This window comes from Tubulanus polymorphus, chromosome 8 (assembly GCF_964204645.1).
Source record: "Tubulanus polymorphus chromosome 8, tnTubPoly1.2, whole genome shotgun sequence".
NCBI classification, from domain to species: domain Eukaryota; kingdom Metazoa; phylum Nemertea; class Palaeonemertea; order Tubulaniformes; family Tubulanidae; genus Tubulanus; species Tubulanus polymorphus.
The window spans coordinates 8,104,128-8,111,274 of record NC_134032.1 but is presented as its reverse complement, the minus strand read 5'-3'; the positions used below and the strand labels follow the sequence as shown (position 1 = coordinate 8,111,274).

Here is a 7,147-nt window from a genome sequence, read left to right as displayed (position 1 = left end):
CACTTAATATTATGATTTCTATCCGATAGATAATTTATGTTATCTTTTAATTCAGCGTATCTAATTTTGCAATTATCATAGAATTCTAACAGCTGTTTTATACTTTAAAATGAAAAGAATAATAATCCTGAAATCATAATTATCAACTTAATGCGCTCTTGATTTCTGTAAATGAGATGTAATAAATTTGATATATTTTCACTCATTTTTATACCGGTAGTTAAAATATATAAAATAAATTAAATTAAAAGATGCTTTTTTATCCCCTAATTCTTTTTGATTGTGTCTCCATTTAACTTCTTTAATTTCTTACTTAATTTCATATTTTCATTCATCAAATCTTTACTGATATTTTCATAGTAAAAGTTAAGCGTTGCCAATATTAACCCTCCAGCAACTAAATAATGTTTTGAATCACTACTTCCAGTTGGAATGAAACCATCCATTTATTTAGGGAAAAAAAATTAAAAATTGATAAATATTTGATAGTTTTTAATTCAATATTTTTGAAATATTAAACTTTAAAATGATTAAATCAAATAACAATTAAACTTACAGTCTTACAGTTATTAATTAACTTATTTCACAATGTTTTAACTATTGTATATTTGAAACATACAGCTTAATCTTATTTCAATATAGAATTATTATTCTCTTCATATTTGATATGTTTTATTGTTTGATAATGTTTTGATTTATGTGATCTAAAATATTTACCTCCACAATCACGATACACTTTCTCATTAGGAATGAATTTTCTAAATTCATCATCTAAATTACATTGAATTCCCATATCTTTATAAGAATTATCATCATTAACTGATTCACATTGAATTCCAATATTTGATGAATTTTCATTATAGATAATTTGTTTATTATCAAAATTGAAATAATATAATTGTCTTTTTCAATTCTTAAAATAATCAAATCATTGTAACTTTTAGACAGTATTAAATCATAATTTCTTTCATTAAAAGGAATTTGAAGAATATGCATTATGTTTTCATCTAAAGTTCCTTTATAATTTAAAACTGTATTAAATGTTTTCGGATTTTTGATTCCATCATCAAAAGTATCTATTAGTTCAGTAATTAAATATGTTTTATTTTGATAATATTTGATTAATTACAGTAATATTATCAATTTTATAATGCCTCTTATGCACTAAATTTGATGCTGAAATATAATTCTCAATGTTAAACTGTGAAAATAAGTTATTAGTATCTTTTATTTCGAATTTGAATTTAGGTTCTTCTTCTTTCTTCATTTCAATAACAAAACTTTTATTAAAATAAGAATTTAACGCATATTAATATAAATATTCAATGTTTAGAATATGAATTATTTCACTCACACTTTACTCAAACTTTTTATGTTTAAAAATTAGAATTTAACGCATATAGATATAAATATTCAATGTTCAAAATATGAATTATTTCACTCACACTTTACTCACACTGTTTATGTTTAGAAATAAGAATTTAACGCATATAAATATAAATATTCAATGTTTAAAATATGAATTATTTCACTCACACTTTTTATGTTTAAAAATTGATTTTTTATTATTCGAAATCTATGTTTGATCTTATTTATCTAGATTATTATGCTAACACTTAACTCACACTTTTAAAATATGAATATTATATGAGTAAATAGGAAAGTGTTGTTTCAAGTCGAAGGTTGAGAGGGCGAGTGAGTAGAAAATTAAAATAAATTCGAGCGTGCGATAATTTATTTTAATTTTCTACTCACTCGACCTCTCGACTTTTTGCTTGAAACAACATTTTCCTATTTACTTCGATCGTTTATGTATCTAGTAAAGTCTACACTTAACTAATTTTCTACCGTTAATTCCCGCGAGCATTTTCAGATCGATGATATCGGTATTTTCCTCTAGAGACTTATTCGAAGTGATACATTTCAAAAATAATTCTAATCTATACATTCGAATGTAGAGGGATAGCTCCAAACATGGTGGAAAGCAAAATGCGGTTCCACTCAAAACAATGGTTACTACATGTGATCTTAGAGATAACCCAAAAAATATCTGTGTTCGTATCATGCCTCGGGGAATATACACGGCGGCGTATTATATTTTTGCTGGGAATGTTCTATCGGTGCACAATTCATATCGTCCAATCACGAAAAGGTAAGGTAAAGTGTTATTACGTAGAAATGGGTGGCGTGGCAAGCCAAGTATTTCCATTGGGAATGCCTTTCATTTACGAAGAACTCGAGTATGTTCGTCGAGCGTTACCCGTCTTCATATTTCCTATAGGTTTTATCTTAAATACCTTGAATATGGTCACTCTGTTCAAATGTCGTCGCTGTATTTCTGTAAGGAACATGTATGTCTATTACATATCGCTCACTATATCTGACCAAACGTTTGTTGTGTTCAGAGGTTTGATGCACAGTCAACCTTGGGTTAGTTACTTTGTAGAACTCTTTCCCCAATGGAAACGCCTCTGTGGTCGACGCTGGTTGAGAGATAATAGATATACGTTAAGCGGATCTTGTCCGATAATCAACTATCTTATTCATTATGATTTTTCATTTCTATCCCCCGTCTGTTGTATTCTAATAAAAGCTGTTGGGTCTTCGACAAGTTTTATCTCGAATTGGATCGTTATTGCGATGGCATTTGAACGATGGTGGGCTGTGTACGCTCCATTTAATCACATGAAATTCTTCTCGGTCACAAGACGAATTCAATCGGTTACTATTCTTGTAGCTCTAGGTATGTTAAATTTTCCGATCGAGATCTTTCGAAAATTGCATGATCCATCCGGCGTAATTACCTTTCATGCCGTGAACGATTACCCAACGATCAACCAAACAAGCCGCTTGACTTTTTCATGTGATACTTTGGAAACGGAACCTAAATCGCATGATAGCCTTTTTGCAAGCGCGTGTCCCATGATTCACTCTCTGGTGGCCGATCTACTTCCAGTATGTCTTGCATTGATTTTCTCGTTGTTAACTATGTTTTCGCGATACTTTTCAAAATCGGATTTCAAAAATATTGCTGTAAGTCGCCAGACTGCCAGAAGTCACAAAACTCTGACTTGTGTCGTGCTGGTATTTTTGATACTTATCGGCCCGTATTCGATCGCCATTTCCTTTAGAAGAATTAATCTTATGATCTTCAAAGTTTTGCAGTACAATGGTTTGAACGTTTTCTCAATGAGTCCTAGCAAGGCACTAGCTTGGATCATAGGTCATATAAGGTCAATTTTTTTTGAGCGACTAGGCATATATCTAGAAGGTATTTTAGAACCCCTTCGCTTTTTATCTTTCACCGTTAACCTTTTTGTGTATCTCTTCACCATTGCCGATTTCAGACGCAAATTCGCAGCGACTTTTTGCCACTTACCAATGAAATATTGCAAGAAAAACTGACAATACTTTCTTACTCACTTTTGAACTATATCCTGAGATAGAAATAAAACATAATTGCCCAAGCGAGAAGTACAAATTCTACGTTCGAATGAGTATAAACATGCGCATCTTGATTGATTTTCTAATTCTTTTTTAAGACGAAGCAAAATGTCATACTTGCGAATTACGTGTATTTTTCTGATATTATTGGCTGTGCGTCGTAAGTATGAATATCGATTTAATTATCGAAAGCAAAATAATGGTGTTTCGATTCAATCCTCTTGATTGACGATCGACGGAGCTATCTAACTTTCATATCGATCTATGATTGCAGTAGCCAGCTGCCAAAATGTAAAGCGATGTTATCAGTGCGAAGGTCAAGAATGTTACGATCGGTCTTTTTATATCGCGAACGTGTCGTGCGCGGAAGACAATAAAGCTTGTGTGGTGCGTTAAATCTTTCTTTTGTGAATAGTTGATGAATTTTTGCCAGCAATATTATTAATATCAGTTTTTTCCGTATTTTCAAACAGTTCGTTCAATCGATGAACGAAGACTTCGGAATGAAAGGATGCGCCAATGTCACCGATAACAGAGATTGCATCGAAAAATACAAGAAGATCTACAACTCTAATCAACACTCAATATCGTGTTGTTATGGGGAATTGTGCAACGCAAAGAAGTCCCCTAAGAATACGGCTGCTCATCCGATTCCGTATCAATTCAGATATACATCCCTATATCTTATATTGTGGACGTGGCTAAGTTTTTTAATACAGAAAATATACAACTGAAGAAAACCAAAGCTGGTTAAACGAATAGCTAGCTAAACGAATACTGAAAAGTTACATTCTACAGAGAATCAAAATCAATTTTTGAAAAAGAAACATATTCAAGACTGATTAATACAAATTACCGTAAAAGTATAGCTAAAATACGAATGAGTAGTCATATCTAATTAATCGAAACGGGGAGGTGGCAACGACCACCACTGGAGAGACAACAGAGGATTTGCGATGGAACTTATCTTGAAGAAGAATACCATTTTATTCTAAAATGCCCTAGATTTCATGATTTACGACGGAAATTTATAAAACGTTATTATTATAGATACCCATCTGTACATAAATTTGCTCAACTATTGAGTACGCAGAACCAGAACGAATTGCTAAAATTAGGTAAATACTGTTTCTTAGGTCTGAAAAGAATCCAATCATGTATATGATTAATGTTGTTATATCCTTTACTACTTTACTAAGTGACGGGTGCCGATATAGAAACGGCGTTAGGACATATTACCAACTCGGAATACCAACTCGGAATTAACCTCTAAAAATCGCATTTAACTGAGATAACTAGTTTATCCCGAGTTACAAACTCGGAATAAACCTCAAAAATCGCATTTAACTGAGAAAACATGTTGAAGCCCTACGGGACTGAACTCCCCTAAACACTAGAAGAAAATAACATACAATGGTTCATAAGCATCATCGGCCGCGGTAACATGACCATGACCAGAGGGAAGGAAAAGCAACCCCTCAGAAGTTACCCAACGGTAATCGTCGCCGGAAAATAGAATCCACACCCTCAAAACAGATCGTACAGTGACCCAAAAGCAACTAAAAAGGGAGTATACTAACCCCCCCCCAGCCAACATTACCGAAGCCATGACAACGGACACTAAGGCGGGTGCAATGAGTCGCACATGTTCAACTTTAGTCGCACACAGTCGCCGACAACCGACTTGCGCGGCCACTTTTGACGCAACGCGACGATAGCGTCGCGTCGCAAGGCCGACCTACACCCGGCTTAAGAGGTCTGCGGATAGAGAATTGAAAATAGGACGCAATAAAACAACACATTTAAACGATCTAACTTTATTACCAGCGTAAACAACCAACGGGTTTAAGACGCTCAAATCTTATGCAATCGGCTATTTCCACATCGAAAACGGTAAAAGACATTGATCATCATTAAGTAAGACCGGTGAAATACAAGGGCAAAAGTAAAAAGCAGCTGACCAGTCATAAAGAAAACAAAGAACGTCCTAAAACATGAGTGGTCAAAAGGCGGCATAAAACATAAAACATCGCATAAAACTAAACATTTAGGGTATTTGACACGTCGAACGGAGCAAACTAAAATCACGCGTAGAGTGCGATTAAACTCTCCATGGAAACGAAAATGCGCTAAATAAAATCGCCGAAACAGATCAGAAAACCGAAATTATAGACGACTGCCTGACCGATAAATCTCACAATAGTGGGACTAACGTAGTAAACCGAAATACACAATACAAATGGAGAACTATCAACCTTGACCTCTCGAGTTTTCTCTGCCCTAAAATGCCTCATAATTCATTTATACTCTTTATTCTTATATTCTTAACCGCACACAGTACACTCCAGGGCACACAGCCCTCCAGCCCGCACACAGGAGGCGACAAATACACTAGACTTCCACACAGTGGAATATCCCGGACGACAGACTCCAAACTGCACAAAGGAAGACACACAGTTCACATAAGTACACGCTCACAGAACAAAGCCTAACTGTGAACCACCACAACCGTAAAACGCACGTCCGGCAGCGAGGAAAACCAAAGCCAAACTGACTTCTTCCGTCTGTCCGCCACGTAGTGAGAATAGTCCCTATTAGAACAATAACCACACTCGAACGTGGTGAACGGATAATAAGATAAAAACCCACTATCTACAGATTGAAAGAATTTAAAAACAAGAATTTATTTATTCAATCTAAAATATATAGAATACACGTCGTTTCGATCTCACCCTAGAGATCATCGTCAGGTGTGGTCGTCAGTCCCTTTTTTTAGAAATACACTAAAATCCTTGACGCCCGATGTGATAGATATCGATCATTCACGCAACGCGCGTCACCTATCATCGTTCATCGTTCATCGTTATCGACTTGGTATTCCGTAATAGCCGGTATCAAAATCGGTCTGAGACATGAGCCAATTCAATTCAATTCATTTCGATTTATATCATCGATTCGGAGCTTGTTTATCGCGATCTACAACTTACAAATCACTGAATAAAACATTTTATCTCTTGAATCGAATAATCAAAAAACATAAATGATTCATCTGTGTGTTACTTTGTTCAGTGTATCGAAACACCAGATTGGTTGTCGAAGGGACTTGCAAACGCCATGAGCGCATCAACGTATATCCAATAAGTGTATTTATTGCCTAGCACTCAGCGCGTAAGCTTATATTATACACATCGGCAATGTTCGTATCATGCCACGGGAATTTTGCCAATTTCCATTGAAATATATAAAGAAAAACTGATAACTTTTTCTTTCACCATTGAACGATACCCTAAAAAGTAATAAAACGTTACTACCAAAAACAAATTTCACCTTTAGAAGAGCTCCTCTGCATCCCCCTTTACGATTGATTTTCTGATTTTAGACGAAGCAATGTCAAACTTGCGAATTACGTGTATTTTTCTGATACTATTTTCTCTGCGTTGTAAGTATATACTCGATAGTTAGAAAAATGGATTTTTGATTGTTTCCTCTTGATTGAGGATGGGGTTTAATGTCTTAGCGATCTATGATTTCAGTAGCCAGTTGTAAAAATGTAAAACGATGCTATCAGTGAATTCAAAGAAGTTAAGAATAAGTCAAGAATGTTATGATTGGTCCGTTTATAGTGCGAATGAGTCAGGCATAGAAGGCAATAAAGCTTGTGTGGTGCGTTTATTTTTCGTTTGTGAATGACTGGTGAAATCAT

At 34.5% G+C, this 7,147-nt stretch overlaps 1 long non-coding RNA gene across 1 annotated transcript; it reads left to right on the top strand.

Moving 5' to 3' along the window:
* The first annotated feature begins 2,818 nt into the window (after window positions 1–2,818).
* Window positions 2,819–3,783, top strand: LOC141910262 (uncharacterized). Its single transcript, XR_012619890.1, has 3 exons — window positions 2,819–2,955; window positions 3,543–3,604; window positions 3,719–3,783. It is a non-coding gene; the product is annotated as an uncharacterized LOC141910262 (long non-coding RNA).
* Window positions 3,784–7,147: the final 3,364 nt, after the last annotated feature.